An 11,391-nucleotide genomic window follows, 5' to 3' on the forward strand; every position below is an offset into this window, starting at 1 on the left:
ATCTGTGCCAGCATCAAGGCATCTCTCTTTAGGACACTTGGGACATTTGGGACACTGAGCCATGTTCAGAGTAAACACTGTTTTGGGAGAAGGTTGGTTTTTACCCTGCATTAGTTTAATGCTTCAGCAAAGAGCTACATACACATTGTATTTCCTTGGCAGGGATGGTGATGCAGGAGCAGGTTGATTAGACCAGACCATGACAGGACTGCTCAGGGTGCTGCTGCAGCAGCCTGTGAATTTTTCCTGTCACCATTTCAATCCATTGTGTTATGCAGATGCCAATATGGGGAAAGATACCCCGTGTTAGAGAAACGTCAAAGATTGCCACTAAACCAATCCTACACAAACTTCTAAAACTTTCCTGTAGTTTTTCAGGATAAAAGGCAAAGGCATGCTCTAAACATGATAGGCTTTGGATAAAAATCAAAAGGTCAAAAAATCAAAGCTTGGAAACTCAAAATGCATTTTAAGTAGGACTTCCCACACTACAGTCACTCTCCTTTATGGTTTGAGAGCAATTTTATACTTCTAAAATGTTCCTATGGCATTGTTTCCTACCTTAAAAAAAAAGCAACTTGAAGTAGGGAGAAAAGCTGAAGCAGCCATAATTAAGCAACTGTAGCTTCTCAAGAATGTCTGTTTTCTCTGAAGCCATCATACATGATAAAATTTGGAAGTAAAATTAGGTCAATATTTGCTACAGTGTTTTAAGTGAGATGTTTCATAAACATCTATTAGAAATATGCTGAAAAAAATATATAAATAATATAATAATAACAAAACCACAACAGTGAAGGTACTACAATTACAGTATGAGTCTGACAGCCAGCCCAAAGTACTTACAGATTGTGGCCCAAATGGTCTTGACTTTTAAAAATGTATGTCAAATTTGAGCACTCCCTTAAAACAACACAGAATAGATTAGCAGCGGTGTTTAGTGGGAATCTAGCTAACATAGACTCATGATGTCAGAAACTTTGAAAATCAGGTTCCATGTCAAATTAGCTTTAAAATTCATGTCACTTTTAAGATGATCCATTTCCTATTCTGAAAGTTAAAGAAATGCTTATACTCTACAGAACGTTGGGGAAGTAATTCATTAACAGTATGATGTCTTGAAGACCTTGTACCTTCAGAAATGAGAGGAAGGAATTTCAGCTCTGCTAAGTGGCTGCTTTGCTGGCTTGTAAGATCCATGTAAACACAATTCAAAAACCATAATAAGCAATAAAAAAAGTTGTTATTTTTTCATTTAAAAAATCATAAGTTGGAATTTTCAGAGAGGACTATTTCTGAAAAACAGGGAGGCATGCAGTCATCACATAGTATGTGGCAGATAAATTAAACCCTTTCTCACTCAGGGTCCCAATTTTTTTGTTTGTTTTTTTTTTGTTTTGTTCTGTTCTGTTTCTAAAGAGAATTCAAAGACAGAGAAGTATTCATCATTATAAAATTAAGTTATGGAAATTTCACAGAAAAATTATTTCTTGAAATAATATTTTTTGCAACACATGGGGTTTGGTTTGGATTGGAAAAAGTGTAAAGTTACAAGAAAAAGGCTCTATTGCTTCCTTATCTGTAAATTTTCCCTTTTCAACCAATAAGCATGAAAAAAAATGCAAAAAACGAGGAAAAAGGAAAGATTAAGGCTAATTCTCCTGTTTTTTTACTCTGCTCTGGGTCAGAATAGCTCAATTTACCTGACTGGAAATATGTTTAGCTTAGAGGAGGAAAAAAAAACATGGCCTCCTCGCTTTGAACAGGCCACATGTGCAATGACCATTTTTCAGTTTAAGCTCCTTGTCTTAATGTATTAAATCTGGTATTTCCTTTCTATCTATTATGATATCATACATTAGGGAGTAATGAGAAAGACACAGACCTCACAGTCTGGCATTTCCTTTTGTTTTGAGTTCATTCAACAAGGCCTCATTTTCTTTCCATGGCTTTCCTGCCTCCTTGGCTAGCTCTGCACTGCATTTGAAGTACAAACCATGCCTCATTTAGCACAGACCTTGGCCCGCAGTTGACAAAGCGGACACACTATGCCTGGTTCTGATGCGTCCCTATTTTGTTTTCACTGTTGTCACAATATTATGACAGCAGAAATCTCCCTGCAAGTGTAGGTGCCTACAGATGGCCTTTAAGATTTTGGCAGGTGGTAATATGGACTGTGCTCCTGGCTTAGCCCGGCTGCGAGGTGAAACCTTGTGAGGCTGCTGGCTGATGAGCAAAGAAGCTGCTCCTTGGTAGCTTGGGGCAGGGGGGGGAGACGGGGGAAAGGGAGAGGCTGGTTATTCTTCATGCTGCCCATTTTGTAGGCTAGTCAATGAAGTATAGTCATAACCTGGGATTGGTACCTGGAATGCACAACACGGCACTGGTTACCAGGACTGTAAAGAACAGATGAGGGGCAAGAGGCAGATACACATCTTTCAGGATTAAGCAGATAGCTTTACAGGCAGATTTCTCAATGAAAATGGCTGTGCATTTAATTCTTAACAAAAATCAATATTAGTTCTGATAATAGTCCTAAATTTTGGGAAGGCTCCTGGCTGTAGATGTCAAACAGCTTCTTCTTATGACCATGTCTCCTGCCCAGCCCAGGCCTGTAGCATACTTACCCCTGCAGATCCATGCGTGCAAATGCTATTGAAACCGGTGGCAGTTACTCATGAGTATCAGCAGACATAATTTGGCTTGATATATCTAAATGCGCTGCCAAAAGCAGAGATGAAACAATGAATTGAAATCTCGTCTGTTCATCACACTACGGATTGGTGTGATTATGGCAAGCATTCCCAAAAGCTGGTGTTTTATGCACTCATGCTTTGTGCCTCTTGTTATCCTAAATAACCTCCACATTGATAAGATGCTAGCAGAACTGATCTTATGGTCACACAAGAACTTACAGTCACACAGATGGCTTCCCTTGCCCTTTATAAATAAATGACATATAGGCTACTGTGTTCAAAAACCTGACCATTCCTAGTCATCCCAAGGAAAGATTAAGCACTGACTGAGAACAGGTTTGCCTGCACCCTGCTGGCTCATCTTCCAGGATGAAGATGTTGACATCACCCTCCATTTGGTTAAAGTCCCACAATTTAGATGTAGAGCTTAGGGATATGGCTTAGTGGAGGACTGTTAGTATTAGGTCAGAGGTTGGACTCGATGATCTTGAGGTCTCTTCCAACCTAGAAATTCTGTGATTCTGTGAATTGTTTTTCAATTTCAGCTTTATTTCTTACTCTAAAAATGAAAAATGAAATTCCTCTCCTCTCATCTGATTTGAAAACTTCCTGGAAGGTGTCTATGCCAGCTGAGTCTCATGATAGCTTTATAACCCCCAGTCCCTGCCTGGCTGGTCTCCAAAGACATCTTTATTAAAAAGTGACGCCATATTCTGTTCCAAATGCTAACCACTCTATCTGGGAAAACCTTCTATGGCTAGAACAAATGTGGGGGAGAAGAAGAAAAGGTTGGTTTTCTCCCATGCAGATGACTTCTGAATTGCTTACCAAAAACTGACTGCAAAAACAAAGTTGTTTTTTTTTTTTTCTTTTCATTTTTATTTGCCACAGGCTGATTTATAAGTACTTGCTTAGAACTAGTATGATATACAAAGCAGAAACTATAGTGTATTTTTTGAAAAGGAAGACATAGAGATTGAGGAAACAGGTGATAGTGAGGTTATCTTCCAAGATCCAGACAAGAACAACTGGGAGAAAAGAAACCTGTTAACATCTGAGGAGCAAATCCTTGTCTACACAGTCTGAAGGGCTGCTAATTTCTTTTTGAAAGACCCCTGGGACTGGCAAGTGGCTGAAATTCACAGAAACATTTGCATGTTGTGCTATCTGCTCTGCAATTACTGGCATTTCTGAAGAACTGTCCTTCCTACTGGGGTTTTGTACAGTTTCTTGTGGTCTGTATTACATCATTTCTCTAAAGAATGGAAAAAATAGTAATAAAAAGAGAAAAAGAAAAACACTTGTGCATTTAAATTACATTTAACAACCACAAAGCGACTTAAATACCTACTTATATATACATAACAGAATCAAAGAGACAAAACCCACATTAGTTTATCTTCAAAATACTTTTTTTTTTTTTTTTTAGATTATTCAAAATTGCATATGCTTCTATTACTTTTTTTCCCTCCCTCAAGGCAGTTCAAATACAACTGTCTGTTGTGTAGCCCATCATCACTGCTTTGAAACATTTTTTCCCACAAAACACTTCCTGCAGGGTCTATAATGCCAACAAATGAGGACTTAAAAGCATGGATAAAGACAAAATACTAGGGTAATATAAGAGCTGTTTGGGGTTAAGGTTTTTTAAGCCATCAGTCCTGAGCTCTTTAGTATTCATTTCTCTCTTTTTACCTAGTTCAAAAGGTGTGGGAAAAAAATTGTTCCTATATTTAAATAAATGGGCTGCTCTGGCTGAGGTTTCAAAACACAAAACATCCTCTAATCTTTGCAATATTAGTTAGAATCAGTGGATGAAAACTCCCATGTAAAATCTCCTAAAAGCATTTCTGTGATTAGGACAGATGACCTGATATTATCAGAATGCCCTATCCTTACGTTTTATGTGCAGAAAGGTCAGACTGAAAACTGAATAGAAATTGAATTGGCATAAGCTAGCTTTTTTGACCACAGATGTAAGCTGCATTCATAGGAAGCTTAGGACCTTGTTCTGCAGTGAGATGAATGGGGGGCAGAGAGCTGTCTAACAGTTCTTGTTTAAACCTGGAATTATTTTTTCCTAGTTTATACTTGCTACTGCAAATTGTTTAACAACTGTGGAATCTTGGGCAAATTTAAGAAAATGATCAACAAGAAAGTGCTATAAGAATTTCAGCTCAAGCATTTTACATTTTGTAGCCTTGATGTGGTTGTATGTTGTTGTTATTATTATTATTATTAACTAAGGTTTATACACAAACCTTTTCAACTTCACAGACAGGTTCCTATTTATGCTTCAGGTGTGTTGGGTATCACTGCACAGTCAAATTGCTGGGTCAACCTAATATCAGAATATTGTAATAACATGTCAGTGACTGAACAACAGAAGATACATATTTAATCACTAATATATATCACTGAGGATGTTTTATGTACTGTCATGGGTTTTTAAGTAAAATAAATCATCACAAAATGTATGTTAGAAGCAGGATTTTGAGGTGAAACCACACACACACACACACAAAAAAAAAAAAAAAAAAAAAGTGTGGCAGCCTGAGTTCCACAACTTGCTTTTGGAAGCAATAGGAAATTGGAGGTGTAGAAAGCAAATCTTGCAGAAGAATGTGCTGTAAACAGCAGTCTGCCAAGGGAGAGCAAGGTGGCACAAAAAGCATCTTTCCATTTTTGTTGTTTTCATGAGAGAGATTGTAACTACAATAGAAAGAACCGTATACACTTTGGGATACTATCAAGACTTTTCAAAGATTTTTGAAAAATTAGTGAGAAGGATGCTAATCCTGGAACAGAGATGGAAAGAGCACTTCCCGGCATTGCTGCCTCAGTGCTGACAACAGCAGAGCAGGGAGGTGAACATGAGCCAATTGCTCCAGTCTGTGTTCCCTCCCCAGTCTATATGAATTACTATTAATAAAACATGAAATGCCTTCAAGAATAGTATAGCCAAGAACCTAGTGTCAACTTGAAGCTTGTTCATTCTCAAAAAAAGAGCTGATTTAGAAGAAATGGCATTTTCCAGCATGAACTCACTTTACAGAAGACTTCTCAGACAGTTTTATTTTAAACACAACACAGCCTATGAAAATGAAACATGAAGTGATCTTAACAGAAGAATCAAAGTTTTTTTCAAAGTCAACTTCAGTGGGTCTAATTCTACTGATATCCACAAATTTCAGGTTAGATCTATGAAACTGATGTTTTATGGTTGCAACCTGTAAAAAACATAGAAAAAAATATGTGGATCTCCTTTTCTCTTATACTGATGTTTTCCTTTAGGCACATAATTTATATATGTCTCTTGTTTTCTTTGTTCCTTTTTTTTTTTTTCTTCCTACTTTGAATCTATTATTTTTATCTGCAAAATAATCTTATTTTTTTATTGAAGACTTTCTGTTACTCCATTTATGCAGTTCTTACTTCAGTAACAGATTTCATCACTAGCATCAAATAATATAGGATATATATTTATTTATGTACGCCTTGGCAATGCTCTCTTTCAGCAGACACTGCAAGGGTGGGGCACAAAGGTATACATTTGCTTCTTCTTGGCCTTAACCAGTAGTTGGCCTTTAGATGTTCAATTCTCTGCCAATGCTGTACCTTCATTTCCTGCTCCATTGTCTAAGTCCTCTTACCTATCATCACAGTGAATACTTCTGACTTTGTGATTAAAACCTGACAGACACAAGCAAAGGCATGTTGTTAAATTTATCTACATCCGGAAGTGACAGGGAGCATAGAGTCACAACCAGAAATGAAGGCCTCCCCAAAGACTGAACTCACACAGCTGGTCTGAGCTTGATCATGCTCAGAGATCAAAAAGAGATGAAGAAGCCGCCTATTGGCATAAGCATAGCATCGAGGGAGAAGGGGCAGCACAGGGCTGGAGCAAGTTATATGTGGAGACAAGTTATAGTAGGTATTCAGAAACAAGCTAAGATTTCAATCTTTCAATCTTAACAAAAGTGGTTTTGAAAGTGATCTGGAATCCTGTAACTTACATTGACTCTTGCTTTTTTGTCATCTGGATACTTCTCAGCTGTCAGATATAATCTAATTTCTCCTTAGGAGACAGATTCTATTTCATCAAAACTAGCAAACCTCTTCTGTGATTTTTACACAATGCAAAATACTATAAAATGACGTCAGCTGAACTAGTACTGCAAAGTTGGGGAACCTATACAGAAGTAAAGTCAGCTGGTTTCTTTTATTACATGAACTTCTTAGTTTTACTTGTGAACTCCAGTCCCAAAAGTGCCAAATCTTAACCTCAGCTATAACAATATAATTCCCATGAAGTCGTTGGTAGTAGCTTAATTTGAGCCCCAGGTTCATTTTGTTAGAAAAGTAGTTTTCACATTTATTATTTACATGGTTTTCTCACTTAAACATCTTCCTTATGGAGGCATTAGGTCTGTGGCTTGTGTTGCACTTCAAAGAAGAGTAATATAGGAATGACTCTCTGTCTTCCACTGCCTCCAAAAATGGAAAAAGAGTGTGAAGACACCAAAATACTTCTTCACAGTCAATTATAAAACATGTGCTTAGCAAGTTTGGACTTGCATGCTTTGTGTTGTAAAACCTGATAATGTGCTAAAAATGTGTGGGAGTGTGCTTTTTCTGTCAGTCTCTGTATATGTTTGGGGCGAGGGGTGCTGATGGTGGGATAGGGGTAGAGGCAGGGAAGCTTCCTCCCACATACTTGTCTTTACAGTTCTCCAAGGATATGTATGGAGCTGATGAGGTACCAAAACTGTATGGAACAAGTGAGACTGCTTATAACAGATCTGGCAGGAAAGGTGTTGGAAATGTTGACTTTTTTTTCTTCCCCTGTAGTTGCATAGGACCCCCATGCATTTCATTTAGCTAGAAATGATGCATGTTGGATGTATGCAAAACATAAATAAAACTACATTTTCTGTGTGCAGATTCTGACCATAATGGCACTAAAATACACAGGTAGTATCTTCACTCCTCCGCATTCATATGGAGAGACCACTCTGTTGGTCTTAGTGCTTGCCTAGCACCAAAGACTGCAAGGCCTGGGACATGGCGAATGTCTCAAGATGACAACCATCTCCTTCTGCTCTCCTCACAGGCCCTTTCAATGCTAAATGCACTCCCTGGGGAACTAAGCAGAGTTTTTGCTTCCCCTTTCTGTTTTGTCAGTTGAAGAGACAAAACAGAACTGAGCTACATTTCCCAGCTCTCTGCAGAGTGCTCAATGTATTAAGGATGGAAAATCTGTTTTGTGAAAGGCCATTGGATATCAATGTTTCTGTTTGGTTCCACTTGGAACAAATACTCCAAAATTCCTCATGTGGTGGGGGCAGGGGAAGCCAAACAAATAAAAGATAGTTTCCATTACAATGTACAATATGGGTAATTACCTTTACCTCCTACTTAGGCAAAAAGGCATTTAACGTCAAACATTTCATTCTGTAACTAAAACGCAATCATTTTGATATTTGTCAGGGCCCATTTCTGTTTCAGTGAAAGAAATTATGGTTGGAGTGGTCATGATTACAGGAAGCATTTGTGTTCGGATGCCAAACGGCTCCATCAAAGCCTTTACCATGAGCGCTGGTTATATCACTTGGTAGTCTTGCTTCTGCCCTAGGCAAGAGAGAACAGACTGGCTCAGCAACAATGAAAGGGTGCAAAAACCCATAAAGCTCTTTCAGAGTCAGTATAGCAGCATGCACTGGGTGGGGCACTGGAAAGAGCATATACCCACTGCTCTTCACACAAATTATCAAAGAGCCTCCCCATAAGGAGAAAGAGACAGAGACCTGCCTCTGCTCTGCTCTGTTTGAAGTATTATAATTAGAGATGATTTGCTACAAGAAGGTAAGTGTTCCGAATCTAGTTTAAAATTGGATTAGCATACTCCCCATGGAAAGTAGAAAGGGATTTTATGACATAATATTAAAAATCCTTCTCGGGTCTTCTCTGTGAGTGACACCACCCATTACTCAAAGGCTCTTGGCAGTCCAAATCAATTTTACTATTTTTATCCATAATTTCTAGAACTACAATAAAGACATGAAAAATGCTTATTTCCTAAGATGAACTGGAATAGCTCCTAGAGGATTTAATTGGTGATAACTTATGCTGCAAATGCATGCTTGAAACAGTGTTTATAAATATCCCACTTCATGGAAAAAAAGTTATGAGTGGTGATAGAAATCTGTCTGGCAGAAAATAGCATGTTATCTGCCAGCAAGAACAGATTCCCAGTACAATGCAATGCAGTCCCAGCTGCGTTAAAAAGCCGTATATTAAGGATAATTAAAATATTATAAATCACCACTCAGAATGGTTTACTCCAGAAGTAGTCTTCTGAGTCAACTGCTACTGAAGCTTGGGAGGAAACTACAAGGGCAAAATAAAAAGTTGAAATCAGAGAAAAGAGTCCAAATAGTTACTTCTGAGAAGAATTCACTTCTTTAAGCTTATTTCTTAAGAGCACTGATTCTATCCACTAATGAAAGGACAAAGTCAATGCTTGGGGGTGAATAATGTCATCAAAAGAGCACTTCCAGCCAATTCATAAGCAGTCTAACAAGACTAGTATAAAAATCTTAGTCTTCTCACACATTTAAAACCTATCCAGAAAGTCTGCTTACCTATAGTAAGGTCAGTGTAGTGCTACTGGTTTCCTCCAAGGAGCACGCTCCACAGTATATCCAAGTTACTTACTTTTATTTTATATACATTATATATATATATGTATATATAAATTATATAAATATTTTATACATATTGTATAATTTAGTTGTGAAATCTTCAGCTCTTGTTCTCGTGGGGGACTTTCAACTTCCTTGACATATCCTGGAAGCACAACACAGCCCAGAGAAAGCAGTCTAGGAGGCTTCTGGAGAGCGTGGAAGATAGCTTCCTGACGCAGCTGGTTAGTGAGCCTACCAGGGGTGGCGCCCCGCTAGACCTTCTCTTCACAAACAGAGAAGGACTGGTGGAGGATGTGATTGTCAGGAGCTGTCTTGGGCAGAGTGACCACGAAATTGTGAAGTTCACTATTCTTGACAAGGCCAGGAAGGGGACCAGTAAAACCGCTGTATTGGACTTCCAGAGGGCTGACTTTGTGCTGCTGAGGACACTGGTTGGTAGAGTCCCTTGGGAGGCGGTTCTGAAGGGCAGAGGAGTCCAGGAAGGCTGGGCGCTCTTCAAGAGGGAAATCTTAATGGCGCAGGAACAGTCTGTCCCCACATGCCCAAAGGAGAGCTGGCGGGGAAGAAGACTTGTGAATTGTGGCTTGAGCTTAGGAGAAAAAAGAGGGTTTATAATCTTTGGAAAAGTGGGCAGGCCACTAGGGAGGACTATAAGGATGTTGCGAGGCAGTGCAGGGACAAAATTAGGAAGGCCAAAGCTCATCTGGAGCTCAATCTGGCTACTGCTGTTAAAGATAACAAAAAATGTTTTTATAAATACATCAACACAAAAAGGAGGACTAAGGAGAATCTCCATCGTTTACTGGATGCGGGGGGGAAACGTAGTTACAAGAGATGAGGAAAAGGCAGAGGTGCTTAATGCCTTCTTCGCCTCAGTCTTTAGCGGCAATACCGGTTGTTCTCTGGATACCCAGTACCCCGAGCTGGTGGAAGGGGATGGGGAGCAGGATGTGGCCCTCACCATCCACGAAGAACTGTTTGGTGACCTGGTACAGCACTTGGATGTGCACAAGTCAATGGGGCCGGATGGGATCCACCCAAGGGTACTGAGAGAACTGGCAGAGGAGCTGGCCAAGCCACTATCCATCATTTATCAACAGTCCTGGCTATCGGGAGAGGTCCCAGTTGACTGGCGGCTAGCAAACGTGACACCCATCTACAAGAAGGGCCGGAGGGCAGACCCGGGAAACTACAGGCCTGTCAGTTTGACCTCAGTACCAGGGAAGCTCATGGAGCAGATTCTCTTGAGAGTCATCAAGCAGCACTTACAGGGCAAGCAGGCGATCAGGCCCAGTCAGCATGGGTTTATGAAAGGCAGGTCCTGCTTGACGAACCTGATCTCCTTCTATGACAAAGTGACGCGCTGGGTGGACGAGGGATGTGGATGTGGTCTGCCTTGACTTCAGCAAAGCTTTTGACACCGTCTCCCACAACATTCTCCTCAAGAAACTGGCTGCTCTTGGCTTGGACTGGCGCACGCTTCGTTGGGTTAGAAACTGGCTGGATAGTCAGGCCCAAAGAGTCGTGGTAAATAGAGCCAAGTCCAGTTGGAGGCCGGTCACTAATGGTGTTCCCCAGGGCTCGGTGCTGGGGATGGTCCTCTTTAATGTCTTCACTGATGATCTGGATGAGGGGATCGAGTGCACCCTCAGGAAGTTCACAGATGACACCAAGCTAGGTGCATGTGTCGATCTGCTCGAGGGTAGGAAAGCTCTGCAGGAGGATCTGGATAGGCTGCACCGATGGGCTGAGGTCAACTGCATGAAGTTCAACAAGGCCAAGTGCCGGGTCCTGCACCTGGGGTGCAATAACCCCAAGCAGAGCTACAGGCTGGGAGATGAGTGGTTGGAGAGCTGCCAGGCAGAGAAGGACCTGGGAGTGATGGTTGATAGTCAGCTGAATATGAGCCAGCAGTGTGCTCAGGTGGCCAAGAAGGCCAACACCATCCTGGCTTGTATCAGAAACAGCGTGACCAGCAGGGCTAG

Source organism: Anas acuta, chromosome 2 (assembly GCF_963932015.1).
Source record: "Anas acuta chromosome 2, bAnaAcu1.1, whole genome shotgun sequence".
Lineage (NCBI taxonomy): Eukaryota > Metazoa > Chordata > Aves > Anseriformes > Anatidae > Anas > Anas acuta.